General features: G+C 37.9%; 1 protein-coding gene and 2 long non-coding RNA genes across 6 annotated transcripts in view; 1 reads left to right on the top strand and 2 right to left on the bottom strand.

Annotated features, from left to right (window-relative positions):
- dner (delta/notch-like EGF repeat containing) overlaps positions 1-21,884 on the bottom strand; it is a 76,968-nt gene that overhangs the window by 45,878 nt on the left and 9,206 nt on the right. The gene's annotated exons all lie outside the window — the stretch shown is intronic.
- On the top strand, positions 3,276-6,140 carry LOC122983910. 3 transcript variants are annotated; one of them, XR_006403795.1, is made up of 4 exons: positions 3,276-3,359; positions 4,227-4,311; positions 4,392-4,452; positions 4,833-6,140. It is a non-coding gene; the product is annotated as an uncharacterized LOC122983910 (long non-coding RNA). The 3 variants fall into 3 exon arrangements; XR_006403794.1 differs by having other exon boundaries at positions 3,282-3,323; XR_006403796.1 differs by lacking the exon at positions 3,276-3,359 and having other exon boundaries at positions 3,369-4,306.
- LOC122983909 lies at positions 11,773-16,342 on the bottom strand. 2 transcript variants are annotated; one of them, XR_006403793.1, is made up of 6 exons: positions 16,096-16,342; positions 14,690-14,725; positions 13,810-13,966; positions 13,571-13,656; positions 12,334-12,534; positions 11,773-12,233 (listed from the first exon to the last, which is right to left on the bottom strand). It is a non-coding gene; the product is annotated as an uncharacterized LOC122983909 (long non-coding RNA). The 2 variants fall into 2 exon arrangements; XR_006403792.1 differs by having other exon boundaries at positions 11,773-12,534.

Genomic DNA, 21,884 nt, shown 5'->3' with positions numbered 1-21,884 from the left:
AATGGTTTTCATCAGGAGCAAAACACCATACTGCAACATTAATTGTGTGTCTCTCTCTCAGGCCACAGCTGGTAGAGATGGATGTCCTTCTGTGCGGCGATCTACGAGCTCGCTGTTCGCTCTGACCTACATACGCAGAAGGCTCCTTGCAAAACAAGATATCCACCGTATGAAAAAAATGGTGACACCTACTGCTGACATGATTAAAAGCGCGCTGGCATGAAGGCAAAACAGTTGCTGGTGTTAAATCAAAGACATGAGGTGTTTTGAATGCTTTTCAAATACTGAGCAGATGATTTCCAAGTCACATCTTATTGTTTTTAATAGGTATGAGGCGGATGTTAGAATCACAAAAATCCCTTTTGCTTCACATCAGGCTAAAAATAAGTCTAGAGCTGGTCCTGCTGCCACAGGCAAGTAGTCACTGTAACGCTGCAAGTAGAACATCCTGTTCCCATTGTCACCAAAAATCTGATGTAAATTATCACCATTCATTGGACCTGCTTCTCAGGAAGTGAGGTAACAGCGGGATGGCTATTGTGCACAGGAATAATTCTGTAAAAAAAAAAAAAAAACAGATCGTACAAAAGAGCAATTTTGAAAACATGTCATGCCTCCTGCCGACAGCTCTGTCTGTTTAATGTGGGACACGTGATTTGTCATGTTTCCTTTCTGAATTTAAAAAAAAAAGTAATCAATAGCGAGCACAGGAAGTAGCTGACATTTTCTGCTCGGTGTTATGTACTTTCCACCTGTTGATCTTTTGGCTCCGCTTGTCATTACATTATTCTGTTGCCATGGAGATCCTAGAGGAGGAATGGGGGCATGAAAATTAAAACTGGGCCTCATAGTAGGAGGTGACACTGGACATGTATCATCGCTCTCCACCCACCGGCTTTGTCCCCGAAGAGGAAGGAAAACATGTTTTTTAGAAGCCACAACAGCGAAGATGCAGCTTTTCATCCTGTTTGAGCATCTGACTGTGATTTGCAAAACCGCCTACAGAACATGCTCCAACAAGGAGAGAGGCAGGGAGAAAGACGACAGGAAGCATGATCTGAACTGACAATACCAAATATGATTCAGGGGATTTTTTTTCCCTGAACACAGTTGTGTGTGGTTAACTAGAACTGAAATAGACCATAGCAATAAATGTTAATAATGTTCATTTTCAACAAATCCCATGACAAGACCAAAACCAACAGTGTGTTTGTCCATCTCTCAATACTATCCTGTCTGTGGAAGCCCATTCGTCTCTACTTAAGATGTAAATCTTTATTTTTTCTTAAAGTGAAATAATTTCCTAAAACAGCTGGACAGAGATGATTCAACCAAATGTTACTTAAACAGCAGTAAATTGTAAATTTGTTGAGGACTATTTGTAGTGGCAGATTACATTTGTGTTGTGCTATGGAGTATTTACAGCAGCAGGACGGTGTGTGTGTGGGATTGAATGAAATAAACTATAGAGTGCATGAGCTCATGGTCATGAAGGAACATGTCACCCAGTGGGAAAGTGTGTTTTTAATAGTTTTTGGACAACGATATGGGTCAGAGGGATGAACTAAGGATTTCAGACAGATGGGTGAGAACGTTTTATTGTCTCATGATTTTTTATCACTATATGTATTGTAATACAGACCCAGATGCATATTACAACTTTCTAAACATTTTTATGACTAAAATAACAAATCTGGAGTGTTGTGCAAGCTGTCCAAGCTGCCAAAAATGCTCCCAAATCTCAAACTACCAGTAAACCAGCAGGACATAAGTTGGCAAAGGCAAGGATATGTTTTGTGATTTTTGCCTTTATTTGATAGCAGACTAAAGGCCATACAGAGGTAGACAGGAAACAAGGAGAGAGAGAGGGAGTGTAACATGCAACAAACATCCCCAGCCACATTGTAGCCATGGATGTTCTGGTCTTACCCATTCAGCCACCAGGATACACTTTTTTTTTTATGAGAACAGTGGAGTCATGGTTTTGCCTTAAAATAATCAGCTATTCATATAACACATATAACAGATGAACATTTTTGCTTTTCTTGAATATCTTGGTGTATATTAAAGCTTTATCCCTGCCTTCTCTCTCTCCAAACTCTTACTTGCTTATTTTACTCTACGACAGAGACTCAGTGTTGTTAAAAGCCATTTAAGATGCAGCATCTCTATGCTTGGTTCAATATGTTGATTGTTCAGTCCGCTAAATTGAGTTCAATATTGTCAAAAACACTAAAGTGGTACTGAATGGTACAAATTACTTTTGAAAAGTCTCAATTTTGTGAGATGTTGTGAATAGAAGTGCAACCTCATAAATGTGTCAAAACCCTGCTGATAAACAGTGATGGACTGCTGATCAATGAGGTTTGATGTGATCATAGCAGAGCTGCGAGAGGCGGATGAATCAGCAGGAGTTGAAGCTCCAGACAGGATCAATTCCTCCCGGCAGAGAGCTTGCCTGTCCCCCGCAGCTGTAACTCAAGTCTAACACATCACTGCTTACCAGTTACCCAACAGCGAATATATTGTTTAAAATCCCATCATATAGGCTTACTGCTCTGATAAAAAACCCTTTTATGCAGAAGCTAAAAGACCAGTTGGGTTCAAATAATTCCTTGAAAGAAAAAATGTCTCCTTTTACAACATGGAGCATCTGCGCAGCCTTCTGTTTTAGTGTTGCAGTTATGTAACTTGTATTATTACAAAACATGTGACATAATGCTACAGATATTGTGTAAAGACCAGTTTCTTGTTCACTTCAATGCCAGCACAAAATCCTTACAGAAAACTTATATATACAGTTTTCACTATAATTTCAACAGACTTTAAATGGACTTTTGGAGACACTTAAGTGGATTTATGTAAAATATATTTATGTAATTGAAACCTAATTTCCAAAGCAGCTCACAGTACATTATAAAAAATAAAATAAAATACAATGTGTAGTGTAGCTTCATTAAATGTAATGAGCAAATACCAATATACGCTAATAATTCTGTTTTACTGTCAGATAAACTTAACATTCTGTGTCTTTGTTCCTGTTTACTCTACAGAAGCCCTTAGATGAAAGTGAGAAAAATAATCTGGTGATCCATTCTAATCTAAATTGTTTTTCTCTCCTGTGTTTATGATTTAAGAACAGGTGAAAATAAAGTTTTGCCAGGATGATCTTTCTAAGTTACTTAATTTTTTTTTCATCTGTGAAAGCACGTGAAAAAAAGTTTTGGCAGGTGAATTTTTTTATTTTGTCAGGATCATTTTTTGTGTTTGTTGTTGTGATACTCATTTCAGCCACAAGAGGCTGAAGTGCACCACTATCCCATGTGAGTTTTAATTTCTCCATGCACTCTAAACACAAGGTACACATATTGTGTGTTGACAAGTTATGCAATATTACTGTCATGTCTTTCTTTTGGCTAGAAATGTATTTTAATCAGCGCTAATTTACCGTTAGCATTAGCTTTACTGACGTTAGCTGTTAGCCTGCTAGCTAGCGAATGAAATGGCTAACCAAAAGCTACAATCTAGGTTAAGTCGAATGCATAGCTAACGTTAGTTTACTGTAGAGACACTTCACCCCTATGAGTGGGATGTTTTACCAAAAAGATTTTTAAAAAAATCAAAACCTTATGAGTGGACATTTGGACACTTGCTAAGGGAACAGGATAATTTTGTACATTTAATGACAGCTATACACAACAGATTAAGCACTTTGGATATATTTTTATTTTGGCATTTTAAATTAATGTTATTCATATTTATGATATAGAATTTGATGCTGTTTATTGAATATTTCAATTATAATGTGATGCTTAATTTTAGTCAGTCCTTCAGTTGATAGTTGAACTATTGGTACTTAGACAATTGGTTCTCAAACCTTTTCAAATTGATAAGTAACAAGCTGTGGACCCCCATTTGATAAGATTTTTATACCTGGGACCCCTATGAGAGGAGAGTTATTAGATATGATTTAGCAGAGAAACTGTCTATATTGTAGGTGGGGAGATAACCGTGGCGAGAGTGAACCCTCTGATCAGAATAGTCATTCATTCACATTGTGTTAACTTCTAATGAATAGAATATTAGTAAAATTGAACCACTCCCCACTGGAACCCCCTCAAGGATCTCTGGGGGTCCCCGGACCCCACATTGAGAACCAATGACTTAGACCAATATAAATCACCCTTGAAACCAGTCATTTTATTTTTGTTTGTTTAATATTCCAGGGGAAAGTCCAAAATTTGTCTTGTGGGTCCAACAGTTCCATCCTAGAGGTGTAAGCCACGTCGGTGAAGGAGGAGGCCATGTAAGGTTAATAAGCTTTGTTTATTTAATGGAAATGCTTCAGTAACAGCAACTATGACTCTGAATGATGCTGTCTTGTTTCACAGAGGCCAGAATGAGACCTACTTACTGTTGGGTAGATATTCAAACCTGATCAGCTGTGCGTAGGTAAGGTGTTATAAAGTATGACCCAAGCTATTCAAGCATATTGGAGCAGGGAGCTGAACTTGATTTTGTTGGCAGATGAAAGTGCTCAGAGAGAAAATGAGAACATGTTGTTAGTCTAACCTCATGAATACTTTTATGCAAAACACAGTAATGATTGTAAAACATGCAGCACATTAAAAAGACAGTTTTATCTCACTCTCTCAGTATATTATAATTATGCTCACTTTCAGTGGTGGATTTTCCCCTTCGTTCCCCTTCCCTTTCATTTATTTTTAGACCGTTCCATTTGTTTGCTGTGATATAAAATATAAGATTATTGCTGATTGGAGTAGAGTCATTTCATGTGAATGAATCATACTTTCTCTTGATAAAATCTATAGGAAAAATATAGTGTACACAACTCAAAGGTCCAAGCGCACCTGAGGGTTCCACTGTTGGCCAAGTACCTGAACCTGATCAGATGAGGACATGACAAGTTTCCAGCTTTTCAGTATTGTGTCAGAGTTGTACCTATAGTTTTAGAGGACATAATCAGACAATTACACAACCTAATTTCACTGCATGTAATCTGTGGTAGATATCATATTAAATAATTAAACCAAAGTCTGTTTAATGACAAGTCAGTTCCATATTGATAATGCCAGCCAGGCAGTAAGCTGCACACTTAAAAGACCCCTATCATCAGTATCTAAGTATTTTTTTTACAGAGACATTTATAAAATAGAAAAAGTTTTCCACTCAGTTAAGCTTTTACGCATGCACCACCCTGCCACAAGGTCTCTGGCTACCATGCATCATCAATTGATTTTAGAGATGATTGAGGTATCCTAAATACATTACCTATCCACTGCTCCAGAATTAATGGCACCCATGTCAAGTAAAATATCAATCAAGTATGCTTTATAATACCACTTTACCAATCATTTTAGCATAAACCACAATCCATTACTTGATCCATCTTTCAGGCCTCTTCACTTTATCCTGAGCAAGAGTGCCTTTGATTTTGAAAACACTGTAGGTTGTTGGTGCATCACAATCCGAACATCCCATGACTTAACACAGGGATGTTTTCAGTATACAAGAGTTCATTTTTATCTGAAATGTCTGTTGCTAAACCTAATTTTCATGGTCAAATAATTAGTCATATGAAGATATTTGACATTAGAATGTATTTATGTTTTTTGTTAACCTGAATGTTGCAACTAGTGTTTGCCAGGGAAATGTAAAAAAAAAAATGCCACAAACAGATGTGATTTTACAAACTGGCTGCAAACAATAGAAACCACAGGTGCCACACGTTGCTACAGCTGTTTGCCAGAATACCGTATGCCAGAACTTTGCAACAAAACTAATTTGCATGTGAAAAAAGGAGTTTTCTGCAACACCAGAGGCTTTTGCCACAACTGTTTGCCAGCAGGTCTATACTTTTGTAAATGAGGCTTTCTAACAACTGATTCACCCAGAGGAAGGTTGTCTTATGCTACCAATAAAGATGCTATTGGATGCTTTCAGACTGAGACACTGAAAATGTGCTCTTTTTTTTTTTTTTAGACTGTTTTATTATAAATAACATTCAAATATACAGTCCTTAAAGACTTAGTATAATGACGTTAATTCAGTCAGAAAAAAAGCTTATTGTAGAGGGTTAAACGTCAGGAGTGTCATTTTTTTCAGTGTCAGATGTATCATTTGATGATGTTGATTTGACAGCCAACTCTCAGTATGTTGAGGGGCGTTGCCTTCTGTTCATTGAAAGAGACATCAAGTTAGTATCATAATATATGAAGCTTTCAAATGTTAACAAATTCACGGGACCAGTGTGACCTGTTGCTATGGGAGATTAACAATAGCTAATCTGTGCTAGCAGGTGATGAATAAATTATCACAGTTGCTGTGGAATGTTTTTGAACCACTAAAATTAACTTAATTGTAGCTAACTGTGTAATTGTCATGTAATTGTGCACAAACTAGCTGATATCCTTTACAACTACTGACCACAGACTGATGGGCCAATCAGGGTAACCCGAGTAGATTATGCAACCTCTTCAAGGAAGCAGATTGGATATCTGAAAGGGTTTGATTCTATTGATATCCAGATCAGATTAGCACCAATGAAAATACATTTCTAGCCACATGACACATGACAGTAACGTTACATAACTTGCTAACACACAATATATGTACCTAGTGTTTAGAGTGCATGGAGAAATTAAAACTCACCTGGAAGAAAACATGCTTTTAGTCAGTTTAGTGGGCTAGTGGTGCACTTCAGCTCCCTGTGGCTGAAATGAGTATTACAACAACAAACACTTAAAATCCTAACAAATAAATAAATACATTTCAAAAATTACTTGTCCGAAAAAAAAATTAAGGAACTTAGAAAAAATATCCCGGCAAAACCTTTTTTTTTTCCATCTGTTCTTAATTCATAAACACACAAGAAAAAACTATTTAGATCAGACTTTAAAAAATGGATCAATAGAATAGAATTTTTCCTCACTTGCCTCTCAAGGTTTCCGTACTATTCCCTCCTCCCACTTAAACTGCTTTCAACAAATCCTAATTTTCTGTGAACTTTCTTTAAATTGTAGTGTCTGTGTTTACTTTCTGATGAATAAATTTGCAGCACAATCCCCAACAGACAGCCAAATTTTCCACAGCGTCTCTCCTATCAACTGGCAGACAGGCCCAGCTGTTAATACGAGCTAATCTGTGTGTCTGACGCAGAGGCTGGTGACTGCGCCTCGCTCCTCTCTCTGTCGGAGGTGCTCTACCGGTCCTGGAGGGATTTTTGGGATTAAACTGGCATTTATTGTCTAGAGCTAAGAGAAGATGTTCACGACACACACCAGTACACACACACACACACACGCCACAGAGTGCTGGCTTTTCTCCCAGTTGGCTTCATTAAATAACATATTGTCAGATCAACTTAACTTGTCTGTGTCTGAGAAGGAGACAGCAAGAGGCAATTCTGCATCTGTTAATGAATATCTTTCAGTACAACGAGGGCAACAAGGCAGAGGATGATACACACACTAACTCTGCTGTCACTCCCTCCTCTGCACACTAAAACACTCTTGTCCAGTTCAGAGCTTGCGGCGGCGACCTAGGACCCCACCCAAAAGTTTTTTTTCATAGCTTATTTGTGTGTTATTCTGATAAGACATCCATGTTCAGGTCTAAGAAGGGAGATTCAGAAAACCGGATACTGTGTTCCAAAAGGTCATCCACTCATTTCAATAAAAGTTGCTCACCTGTTGCATAAGCCAAAAAAGTTTTTCTATGTTTAAAGCCCACAGTCTGCACATTAAGCTACTCTGGTTGAGCTGACAGGCTTCCCGCTGGCTCCCTGCACACTTGAATGGCATGAAAACAATTTAATGATACGGCACTTTGAGAGTCCTAGTGGATATAATGACTCAAATTCAAGACTTGTCAGAATATGTTTGTGGCGCTCAGAAAAATGTATTCATCGTTTTACAGATGTTCTTTTTTTTTAATCTTCTGTGATTTTGCAGAGGAGGAGAGGTTAGAAATCAAAGGGGGTAGCCAATAATTAGATGGAACTGCCATTTCATTTCACTTCATTATTTAGCCTGATGATATGTTTATTTCTGTTTCAGAGGAGAGTTATTTAGTTTAGTTTTTTTTCCCTCTTATCTATCAGTGTGCGACTATTCCTCCCACCAATGTTATTGTAAGTCATCATAGAAACTGGAAATGGTTGCCAGTAGCTTTTTTTCCAGTATGTGATTACAATTTGAAATTAAGTAACTATATTATGGTAACTAATCCCAGTTGTGTTCTGTTACTTTGACAATTTTGGGGTGGGCTTGTTTTCTATCTGGTAGTTTTAGGGTTGATATCAGTTTGGTGCGTTCAGTGGTCAGGCTGGTCTGGTAAATCCTAGCTTGGTGCAGGGGCTGAAGGTGAAGGGACGTGATTACCCAAGGTCAAGGTCACTTTTATTGTCTCCCTCAGGAGAAATTCGTCTTGGACAAAGGGAATTGCTGCAACAACATTACAATAAAACAATTAAGAAAAAACACAATAAACAAGAACATATATGCAGGCAGTGGCCTAAGATAAAAAATTATCAGCAAATTAGTACAAAAACCATTCACTCTATAAAAAATACTGCAGTCTAGGGCAAAACATCTCAAGAATACACTGTAAATCCTAACATGTTCACTTTACTTCAAAAAAAGTCAGTAATGCATTAAAAATTCATTTAACCCATTGATTAAGAGTAAACTAAAGTATTTTAAGTAAGATTACTGTGCAAAAGTAAATTCACTCTTGAATCTCATTATATTAATGAACTCCTGTAAATAAATGACCCATATTTAAATAACTTTGTGGACAGACTTTGTGGCTCTGTTTCTAAGTGGACAGGGCGCCTGACCAGCGGTCTCTGGGATCGACACACACACAGATGGGTCAATTTGAGAAAGGGGAGGGGGAGGAGGAGAGGGAGGAGGAGGCAGAGAACAAGTAGAAGAAGCAGCAGCGGCACAAGGAACGGTCCACTACAAGCAGTTTTTCTTTATTGCTCCACTCGGAGGAAGCATATTCGGCTTGCAAACTCCCAGTAGTAAAAAGTTAATATGACCTCCACCGCTAGACTCAAATATTGCTTTCATTTTAGTAGTTGTCTCTCTCTCTGTCTCTCTTAATGTGTAAACGCCTTGCGTGGGTTGGTGTGATATTTTTTGTGTTTTATTACTGTTTTTTACCACACGCCTGTGATCTGGGCCGAAACCGACAGGTAGGCTAAAAACGCTCCTCGATAAGCTCAGCAGTTTGTTTCACTTATGAGGCTGTAGGTTAAAATTACTTAAAATATTTATATAAATTAAATTAAACCAGTCATACATGTCATAGTCATAATCACTGCTGAACTACGGTATCAGCCCACTTATTTTTGGAGTTGTGCATTTGATTCCATGTAGTATTTGGTGGTGTATCAAAGTAATTTAACGTAAGGCTTAGAAGTGAACAAGTTATCAGACACTTGACGTTTCTGAACGAGCCATGATGTTAACTGCCGGTAGTTTGAGAAGTTTGGTTAGTATGTATTGCCTTGTGGTTCAGAGAGAGAGAGAAAGAACTGGGTGAGAAATAAGAGGACAGGTAGTCAAGACCACATAATTGTGGTGCCAAAGCAGCTACTGTTTTGCCCACATTGATTACGATGGACTACACAAGGATTTCACGCTACCAAACAGTGTTATTGATACACTGTTATCAAATATGGATTCTCTTCAGCCTTCTCTTACATACAGTAAGGGACCTGGCGTCAACTTCAAATACCCTAACATGGGGGTCCAGGTACTCCAATTGGACAAACAAAACCCTTTCCTTCTGGGATCTTCCCAGAGTCCTAAAAACTGGGTAGAGGGCCCTAAAACTAGATTTTCCCTAGATCGGCATGGTCGAGAGATGGGATCTCTGACGCTAATGTGCCTTACGCCAGAATTACTTTGATGTATTTCTTTAAAAAAAGTTTCAGTTATTTTTAAAATGTAAACTGTAAAATTCTCCTTTCAAGCCAGAATGCATTCCTGCCCTTTGTGTTTGAAGAGGTGTAATGCTCTGAACAAGCACTTGAAGGCCATACACCTTGTCACAAATGACTCGTAGGATACTCCTCAACATGGCTGCAGGGAGAGTCAACATTAGAAGCTCTAATGTTGCTTTTCATCTTACAAGAAAGATGAAAAGCTTAAAAAGGTTTCAGAGAAGGTCAGACAGACAGTTGCCCGCAAGAGGCTGAGGTTTAATTAAAAAATATATATAAATAAATAAATAAAACCCAAAACAATTTCTGCCCTGTTTGGGTAAATATTCGTGCTCTGCAAGTTCTTGTTGTTAATATTGTTGATATTTTTAAGTGTCATAATGTAAATATAATTAATATTATTCATATAGTTCATATCATTATTCATAGTGTAATATTGTAAATATTAATGTTTTCATTTAGTCAATATTATTCATTATTCATAGTGTAATATTGTAAATATTATTCATAGTATTCATAGTCTCATACTGTTAATATTATTCATTGTGCGATATTGTAAATATTATTCATGGTATTAATATTTTTATATTGTTAATGTTGTGCAAAATAAAAGGTTTAATTGTGAATACTTTTGTTGTGTATTACTAACTGCACACTTTTTAACTATTATTACTGCCACATTAAAAAGTGATTGTGAAAAAATGTCAAGTACTTATTAAATCAATACAATATCAATGCTAACTCATATTATCATAGTATAAATGTGTTATTACAAAAAGTAACAGTGTATATAGTGTTATTATGAATGCTAGGTCACTGTCACTGACTGTCCACATTTCTCATACCTTACAGCAGGCCAAGTGGACAGTAAGTGACATCAGTGTCAAATGGCTCCAAGTATTGGCACCTACTGTCCAACGGCAATACCTTATTAATTTAAGGTATTAGTTGAGATATAGAGAGTTAGAGGTATAGTGGAGGCTCTAGAGACACTAAATACTTGTCACTTATTCATCTTGAACTGAAACTCATCTACAAACTGAAAACTTTATATTCAGTGTGTTTGCAATAAGATACCTTAACACAGGAGCTGTTTTCTTCTGAAAACTGCTTTCTATCACACTGTAAAATGTATGAAATAAGCCAACCTATCTAAGACAACAGCTGGTATTTCAGTGTCTGCAATTTTGGTCAGAGAGACATGCATCCCAGCACCCAAAGGAACTACCGCTGAATAAAATCAAAGGTGTTTTTCATTGGTTCAAATTCAGAGTGTACACACACACACAGACTGTGTGCGCCAGATCTGAGGGGTGCACTACGAAGCGAGATTAGTGGGTTAGCGAGGTTGAGCATAAAGCCAGGGTTTTCAATGTCACGAAGGTGGCTCTCTTTTAACCTGGCTACATCACCATGGTAACTTATACTGCAAACTTAACCTGGTCTGGAGCAGGTTATGTTCTGAGTTTCGGCTTAAATCGGCAATAAAAAGCGCTGCCCTTTCACTAACCACCTGATTTCCTGCAAAGTCCATTTAATACTGCTGCTACTCCAGCTATTGGAATGCTGATTAGAAAACTGATTAGTCTTTTACCATACTTGCCATTGATTTGATATGTCATGTTGTAAATTTGTAATGGTGCAAGAGGTTAGGGTTACTTGTGGGATGGGATTTTGTTACAATATATCAAACTGTATTTCAAATTGTAAAAAGAAACAAAAAACAAAAAACTAATGAAAAAAAACTTACTTTGAACAAAAAAAGATTAATCTATTGGTATTTATCACAGGTAATATTCAAATCTATAATATTAATTTCACTTTGATTTGGCCAGAATCTAAAGTGATTTCCACTTATCCTTCATTATGGGACAGTGTCAGACCTGAATGCACTTCTTGAGTATAATGTTTGAATCTGCAGCATCAAGTTTAAAGTTTAAGAGGTTTTGATGAGGGAGGCACGGAGAGTGCATTGAGTGGTAAAATATGTATATAAACTAATTACGTAATTAATACATTCGTTTTTTTAATTAACGAATTTACATCAGCAATTTTCTGCCAGCATTCCTCTCTCACCTTATTTGCAGCAACAGCGTTGCTATTTGCTGTGATAATGTATTTATATTCTTCATGGCTCTCCGTTATAATGATCTGTTCCTCCTGACTGAAGCAGGCGGCACGCGATCAATCCATTTTGTGCGGGAAAAGAGTCAAATGACGCGCCAAACACCCCCTTTCATGGGGACGCGCACAGAGCCTGAAGCAGAAAGCCTGGGTTAACAACAGAAAGTTCATATCCACCGTTGTGATACCACTTATCTCTGATCGCGAGTTTAGGGTTTGTTGATCCAGCTCACACAAAGAAAGCCTGGGTATGTTGAACTTGCTTCGTAGTACACCCCTCTGGAACTTCTTCAATCACAATCTGCCCCTCCAGAATGATTGCTCTTACAGAATTGAAGTGCAGGGACTATTGGACTCCGGGGTGGTGTATCTTCAGGGATCACCGTGAGCACAGAACCTGTAACTTGGCTGAAGTTGGTATCAACATCACAAATCTGAGGAAAAGAAAAAGGGAAAACAATCAGGATTATATGCAATAGGATGCTTACATCCCTGCTACCCATCAACCAGGAGGCAACCCTGTGTCCTGTAGCTTCTCAGTCCTCTCTACCTTCTGCAGAACCTGCCTCCTAACGAGTAATGCAGTGTCCCTCCAAAACACAATGAGTTGTCTGTACCTGAAGTAAACCATGGCCAACCACTCCAAGAGGGAACATGTCCCTACTATCACACCTAATAACTATGCCTGTGCGACAACTTCTGTGCAGATGTTGTTTTTTTCTTCTGACATTTTCTGTGATTTTCCTTGCTGTGAAAACTGTCCTTGCAGCGACCTTAAAGCAGTTATTACATTTTTTAAAACCTGATTATTCTTTTCATAGTCTAGGCCATCATTATGATAACAATTTTCTAAAAATCTTCCCTTAATATTTGAGGATGTGGCAACATTACCAAAGTGGAGCCCAGTCGGGCAAGTAAACCAAGTGGTCTGACAACCAGACAGGTTTGAAATAAGTCCAATTTCACCCAGTTAAAACAAGCAGAGGGTGTGTGTTAAAATCATGACCCACATTCACAGCTTCTTCATGGTGAAAGTTTAACATACTCTACTTACTGTAGCTGTGCACTCAGTTTTAAATTATATGCTTACATCTTTTTACTTCTGGGTAATTTGGTTTATATAGCTGCGTTAACATAGGGGGTTTAGATTCTGTATGACTGCTTGTGCTGCTTGTGTACTAGATTTTGTTCTCACACATTTGTTGTGTCCCTAGATCTATGAAATGAGGATGGGGAGTAAAATGTTACCATAACTGATAAGAATAATGTCCAAACTGAAAAAATAAGACCATATGAGGGAAAAAAAGAAATTTCAAGACTTCAAAAGAAGGTAACTATTGTAAAACAGGTTTATCACCACTAATCCTGTCATACACACAGATGTCCTATTCTTGAACTCTAAAAACAGAATACAAAATTGTGTATTGTAGTATTATGATACCAAAGCAGTATCAGTATCAAGATACTTACAAAGCACGTCTTGAAAAATTCTTCAGGGTCATCACCAAGGAGGACTGGAAGACCACAGAGCACTGCTGTACGTACTGCCGTTACATCTAAGAGGTAGAGATAGAGATGAACGGACAGAAAACAAGATGCATGCATTTTGGATTGAAGACTTTATATAATGTAAAGTACACAAAAATGGAAACATTCTAAAAACAATCTTGTAAAGACATACATTTCAAGTTATATGTGGAGAAACATACCTTTAAGTTGATGTGTTGCAAGATTTCGGGGCAGTTTTTCCCTGTGACCCGCCTTTGGACTTAAAGATTTGAATGAAGCATGTTGTGTGGCTATCAAGAGCTGTGTACAATTCTTGCCTCAGATTTTTAGCAGAAATTCAGCTGAACTCTGCCAAAGCTAAACACAAACAATAAAAGGTTTAATATACAAAATTAGACCAGTTGCTGGCATGTGTTCTCCTGTGTAGGTAAATAGAGGTGAACACAGTGTGAGAAACACCTTTCAACATAATGCAACCGACCATCTGAACCCACAGCCTTACAGGAATAGTTTGACATTGTGGAAAACACGCTAATTCTGACAATTAGATGAGAAGATTGATAGATCTGCGAAATATGAAGCTACAGCCAAAAGTAACAAAATCCACCTACAAGCACGTTTCAAGCTCAATGATTGACATGTTATATCTTGTACATAGACTTTGTCTGATCGTCTGAAACAATCCCTTGTTTAAAATGGTCAATGTGATGCATCTTACTTTTATGTGTGTTAAAAGTTGAGTAGACATTAGTATCAAAAGAGCAGTCTTGGAAGGGACATTGAACTTTCTGGTTAGCCTTCAAGAGTTTAAACAAATGTTAAAAATAATCTTCTGTGCATGGCTCACAAATATCAAAAGGTGGCACTGCTAAGATATGTGAGTTTGTTCCAGTCTACTTGATTCACCAATATTTAGCTGTGTGCGTTTTTTAGATAAATGCACTTTCAAGGCATTAAAAGATTTAAAAGTTCACAGACAGTCTGAATGAAGGCATGGTACATGCACAATGTGGGAGTATGTTAGACGATAATGCTTGAAAAGTTGTGCCCTCTTTGCAGAATAAAATATGCAGAACTTACATTTCCACTGCATGGCATCACAACATCCAGGCAAATCTGCAACAAATAGCACAATATATCATTATATTTATATGCACAACCATTCAGATTTTAACACTATAATTAAAAGTCTTCTGATGTCCCATCCATATATACCTCAGTCTGCCTTTGTTGCTTTCCAATTGTCATTAATAATCAACATCATTATCAGTGATGATATGTTATTCTCTACATGTGTAGCTAAAACTTTAAACGACATACATAACGCTCATGCTGACTCATATAAATACTATGGAGTTTGGTTTGACAGTAGACTAGTTTATATTCAACACTTACCCCAAAAATCAAACTAGCTTTTCTGTTAAGATTTAAATGCTTAGGATTGGCTCAGATCATCTCTACTATCTGATGTCTTATCATTCTTGTAATTGTTTTTATTCATTATGTCTGTCACTTTTTGGTTGTCTGATTTTTAAATATCCATTTTCATTTGCTGGTTGTGGAGTTGACAATTAAAAATTCAGCAGGTCTCTCACTGTGTTAAAATTAAAAAATTAAATATACAGTATGCACAAGACACAGGTGCAAACTTACCTAATTAAAAGATTAGTAAAGAATTCTGGATCAATAGATGTACTCAGGACCTAATTGAATCTGAATCCATTTAAATATCTTATTGAATCTATTTTCATTTTGCTTTCTGCTTTTTAAAGTAACTTTCGTTATGAATAAAACAAAACACAAATATTTAGTTGAAATCTGTTGGTTGAGAAGGCAAACACTAAAACTAAACTGTTGGATGGCAGTCTATAATTTCCAAGGGAAATTCTTGCACAGAAGATGTTGGCTGAGTTAACACACCGGCTGCAGAGACACTTCAAGACATCAACAAGTTGGGCTTACTTAGTTAATTCAAATAAGTTATGCTGACCGTTAATTAACAAAAGTCCATCTTATCATTAACAACATTAGCATTAGCGCCGTTAGCATTATTATTCCACATTACTGAGGATAGCATGCCTACTGTGCCTGTCAGTGGAATAATCACAGAATAATAATTTACTTCTCTAGTAAGTTTCAACGTGGTAACTGGCATTATTATTCAATTGGGAAAAACAACCTTGTTCATTAGCCGCATCGCTAACGATTGCTAATTAGCGTTAGCTCATTAGCTTTGTTCGTCTCATGGCAGTAAGTTAATGCAAACCAAAATGGCCAGACGAAAGTGGCGGGTTTGATTAAGGAGCAGAGAAAGAGAGAAAACGTTCCCAGACGGAGCTGATTGGTTAAATTAGTTTCCTTGAGGCTATGTTTAAAACGTGTTAGCTAAATTACATTAACTTCAGTTAACAGGGCAAAACAAAGCAAAATTAATTCAGCATCAACTAAATGAGCAACGCGAAAGTTGAACATAAAAATTAGTTTACCTCGGTGATCAAGGAGAGTGTCCTCTTTCTGCCGCCTCACTTCACGCTGCAGCAGCTTTGACAAACCCTCACACCTGTCTGGCTGGTGGCACAGGTGCAGAGCAGGGGTGGGCGCACACAACTGCGCATGCTCCAGTTTCAGGCTACACTTACAGAGTCATTGAAATTTGAGCACCGAGTCCACGAGCTGCGACGTGTTGTTGATGTTTTCAGAAACAGGAGAGGCCATGGAAGTTAATTTTTCAGTAGATGTTAAGTTAATATATTGTAATTTTAGGCGTATAGAGTTTTTCTTAGTTATTTTATATGTCTGAGAAAAATGTTGACATTCCCAACGGCCTCATCGTTTTCCTTGCCCCATACAACTAGAGTTTCAAGCTAGTTGTAGCTTATATATATATATATATATAGTCTAGTTGTAGCTTATATATATATATATATACATATATATATATATATATGTGTGTGTGTGTGTGTGTGTAGTATAATAGTATAGTATATGTATATAAAGAAGCAAAGACTGACAAAAGAACAAGGAGTCTTTTGGCCTAGCAGCGGTGTACACGATGAAGCCAAGCATATCGTGTACACGACTTCCCATGTCATAACCACAAGCTCACAAGGTCCATTTGAAGGCAACATAAACACTAGTGAGCACAACATTTTTGTTAAAATCTATTAAACTTGTTCAGTTATTTTTAGTAAGTTATACTATTTCCATTTGCAGTATACACACCTTAACAATTTGACAACGATTTAGCCTCTGGGGGCAACGGCCAATGTTTCAGATATCTGATCCAAGACTTCCTCTTCCATGCACCGGTCATTGTTTAGAGTCCGATTAGCAACTTGAGCCACAAGAATGGATTTGGAGTTGAGAGACGACGTCTACATCGGTCAGTCAGATTCCAGGTGAACAAGGCTTTTCTTGGTCCTGGACATGTGTTCTATGTCACAGTACTTTCCCATCTTTTGCTGTCTTGTGAAGACATTGATGGTGCACAGCGTTTTTGTGTGATATTTTTATTTGCTGCCTTGTCTCAAACCAGATCAGTTTTGGTTTTGGCTTCTTCATTGCTGTGATTGTATTAGAAGCTCTTTACAAGAGTTACATGTGGCCCCGGGAGAATTGCCAACTCCTGTCATTTTTTCAAAGGCAATTGTGTAATCTGACTTTGAAACCAATTTGTTTCTTTCATTACACGAGTTGAACGTTTCTCCACACAATACATAAACAACGATACTTTTTGTAGGTGTTTTAGGTCAAGACGACATTTCAGCCAATGTGTTCCACCTCTTTCGCTCCCCACACGGACTGTTTACCTACATGCAACCAAAGCATGTTCCTGTAGAAATTGTCGCCTACATTTCAGGCTCCATCTTCTGCTCAAACGTGATTGGTCAATACTACTCGGATTACAAATGGAAACCAGAACACTTCCGATACCAAAATCTCGTCCCTTGCCTACAGATTCTGCATTCATATGCAGACATAGAGATTAACACTTTGGTAAATAAATTACAGACACATCTTACTTTACATGCTTACAATCAAGCACGAGAAACGATGGAGAGCAGCAGTTATCTGAGAGTCATTCTGTCCTCCATGAAATGTGCGTTAGTAAGTTTATCCGATAAAGGGACAAATGAATGTTTATAACGATTGTGCTTACAAAAGGCGACCCTGTACCTCTTTCCAGAGTTCATTAGCACTAACACATGAGAGGGGTCAGATAAAATTCTGATGGTAGTCGACTGCTCAAAAATATCTTGAGGAGTGAGGGGTGTGGGTGTTCCCTGATGCCTCAACCAGACCAAAAACTTGAGTCTTAAACTTCACCGTTAGGTTTCCAAACCAGCAGGTAAAACCATCATGTAAAATGGACTCTATGATAGCTCTATAGAAGATGAGTATAATATTCCTGCTGACACCATAACCTCTGAGTTGAGAAGGAAATGAAGGCGCTGATGAATTCTCGCACAGACACGTGCGACATGACCTAGTGACCTGTTTGATGTTGTCATGACTGCGTATGGCAACAGAGCTGTGATCTCTAATCAATCTAGGATCTAATACAATTTATTCAGTTCTTCGTGCATTGATGTGTTAATTATGTTCATCGCACCAGTTCACAAACCTGTCCACTTCAGCCTTATAGCTGCTAATGTTAGAGTTGCTTGTGAGTAAGCTGAGAATAACAGTGTCATCTAAAAATTTCACAACAACAAAGTGATTAGGTTGGGAGCTGACACAGTCATTCATATACGGAGTAAAACAAAAGGGTGAACTGATGCGTCCTTGAGAAGACCCTGTGTTGCTTCCTGCTGTATCGCAGAGTGTTGAATTAATTTTCACTTCACCTTCAACTGAACTCATTTTTTAGCAAAATGTGTGGATGAATAGTGTTAAAAGCAGAACTAAAGTCAATAAAAAGCAGTCTGGCATATGCAACAGGACTCTCTAAGTCATAATTGTAGAAACAACGTAATTTTTGCTGCGATTTCTTCTGTAAGCAAATCGGTACCGATCTAGGAATGGCTCCACCTCCCTGCGTAGTTCACCTGTCGTGATCCTCTCTAAGGATTTCATGACATTGGAAGTTAAAGCCACTGACCTATAATCATTATTTTCCTGGGACAAGACTTTTTTGGGAACTGGAATGTGTGTGCATATATGGAGAGCTGAAAGAGTCGCCGCCAGGCCGGTGTAAGTTTCTCAGCGAATGTCTTTAAAAGAAATGCAGACATGCCTTCCGGCCCCGTCGCTTTGTTAGTATGTATAGTTTTAAGAAGCTTGGCAACAGTACATGGATCTATAAAAAATCTGTCTTCACAAACATCACACATTATTTCATCTAAAACTACAACTACCCAAAGAGGAGAAATGTGACTCTAATTTACAGGTTGTGTCTTCATACCTGACTTGCTAACGTTACCTGCTGGTAAGGCTACATGCAGGAATCAGCTGGTTTAGTTCGCAGATGGAGGGAGAAGAGAAGAGAAGAGAAAAATCGCAGCTTCACTGAGAGGATGGGACTTCATGCAGTTACTGGAGCTAACGTTAAGATAGCTGTTGATGACCATTCAATACCTCAATAATGTAGGCTGCTGCTCTCATGTTAAACACAGAAGATGTTACATGTGGATGTGGAGGTTTTGAAGTTGTTTAAAATGCACTTTTGATGGAGCTGATGGCTGAGTAACTAAAGTATGATGATGAGTAATAAAGTAATGTGATTAATATGTAATGTGTTTACATTTCCCAAGTGATTACATCTTTCAAGTAACACAGGCAGTTGCTGGGAGAAGTTAATGTTTGTCATGACAGGTGTATTCAATCTAATGTCGCATTAACTGTGGCCATTTTTTGTTGTTGCAGTTTTTCAGTAATGTAGCTAGGCAGCCAGTAGCTAGTCATGTGGGAAGGTGACATCTTACTGGGGGTAAAAGCTGTTAATGAGCACAACGAGACCTATTTAAATCGCAGAACAAATCAGAGATGTGTGAGTTATCAGAGGAGGGTAATTAGGAAAGGGGGCCCCACAGCAAAATATCACAAAAGGCATCGAAAATGCTGAAGGCAGCCCCGACATGTACATGTGTATCTGCAGCATATGAACACACACACATAACAGTGCCAGCGTGTACTCATACACACAGTTATATAGCGTTTAGACACATATACACACAAAACACCCATCATAATTTACTAAACACACACACACCTCCTTCCTGCCACATACTGTACGCTCATTATGCCGGCAACAACAACACCAAGACTAATCATTAAAAGCGACAGTGCAATGATGGTGTCAGAGCAGAGGGTTATTACAGAGGTGAATTACTGCTGAGTAAGAGCTGCTCTGCCCTTTTTTACGTTATGCTGTGAATGGTGACACAACTCACTTCCATTCAGTTCCATTAAAGATATAAATAGCAATGAGGGCAGACAAAAAGCAATAAAAAAACACCTAAACCAAACCACAGGGAGAAATGTAATGACTTCTTTTCTATCCAGGACAGAGGAGGGAAGTTTCACCGGCAGACTCAAGGAAAATAAAAGAGCCAATGACACGGAGATAAGAGCCTCTGTTCATGATGAGTGGCGGCGATGAGAAAAGAAATATGGGCTGGAGATATGTGAGCCGTCAGGAGTGCTTGAGAAAGGCTCAACAGCAGTGACTGATTAGACTGTATTCAAAGAAACAGGAATTAAAAAGAAAATAAAAAATCAAAGAAGCAGGGATGAAACAGCCCTCCACTACACATCCAGTATTTAAATATGAGAGCTTATACAAGTCAGGTTAGGACTTTTGTATGGAACAGGGTAACAGATTTATAATGAAATCTGCAAAGACACTGTTGCTTTACCTGTTCTTGTTTTGTGATGTGGGAGTTTTTTTTTTTTTATTTCTTAAATTGTTGTGATGTGTTTTTGGATTTCAGGATTGTATTGTTCAATTTTTATGTTGAATGTCTTGAGTTTCTTTATGTTTTTGTCTTTTAACATCTTGGGACCATGTTGGAAACAAGTGTTTTCAATTTAACATGCCATCCTGTGGATTTTTGTTTTTTATGTGTCTGTTTAATCCATAAATTAAATCAATCAATCAATCAAACATGACTGTAGTCAGACAGATTTTCTCTTTTTTATATTGTTGCTGGGAGGTAGAAAGGTAAAAAAGAGTAAAGTTGAAAAAGAATCCTGAACTTTTCTGCAACCAGTTTGTTTGTGTTGTAGCGGTTCTAGGCAGGGATCAGTACCCCTGTAGCAACTAGCATGGACCCCCCTGTGGCCCCCCTAAAATGCAGTGTCTATAATAGAAACGTATTTCATTGTTATTATCCCCGTTTTTCTTTTTTCTGGGTTGTAATATCGGTAAATTGTCAGTCAGTGTGTGGTTAAAACACAACATAGCAGCCTTACTGACGTCTTACCAAAAGGAATAAAGTGACCTTTGCATCCGGTCACTGTCATGTCACTGTGAAACTGTAAATGGAATTTGCTAGAAAAGAAACTCTGAAGTGAAATGTACTGTACACAAAAGTACTAAGTTAGCAGAGTAAGGCGGGTCTTTGCAGAATGCGGGTGGTAAAAAAAATAAGGCCACACTAACATGGGCTGTGTTTGAAATCACATACTAACATACTGCCTACTACTGTTCACACTGAAGTATACTCAAGCAAGACAGTCAAGTGACTGAACCACATCAATCACAACATTACCGGTCAAAGCTACCGTTGAATGAAAATTGTTAAAATTAAAAACATTACCTCTTCCACTCAACGTGGAATACTACAGAGACATGAGAGACAACAGCTGATCACAGATCAGTTCATCAGATCATTTTCTCCACATTATGACAACATGTTGACCGGCAGATTATCTCAGGAGTCGAGCTGCTAGCGGCTGAGATGACCAGCTGGTCTCATCAGGCCAGCAGTTCCTCACATCTCTGAAAACTTTGCAGCAAATTTCCAAACAGGTGTTATTTGGATAATCTGACCACATATTCAGAATCTACATGGTTACTTTCTCATCTGAAAAAATATTAAAACTGAATAAAGTGACATATTAATAGCTTTTAGCCTGGCTCCAAATCTCCACCATTGCATAGTCTGAAGAGATGCAATTCATTGTGGGGCGGTCCAGTATGTCCGGTAAGCTCATGCTGCGTATTCAGAAGTTCTTGCTAATCTAATATACATTTGGGCATACACAAAATCCACATACTATGCAGTTGGAACATGCTATATACTCAATTTGATGTCATACTTTGTACAGTACG

This window comes from Thunnus albacares, chromosome 6 (genome assembly GCF_914725855.1).
Source record: "Thunnus albacares chromosome 6, fThuAlb1.1, whole genome shotgun sequence".
Taxonomy (NCBI): Eukaryota; Metazoa; Chordata; class Actinopteri; order Scombriformes; family Scombridae; genus Thunnus; species Thunnus albacares.
Note: the sequence above shows the minus strand (reverse complement) of the source record. Positions and strands in the feature narration are given on the sequence as shown.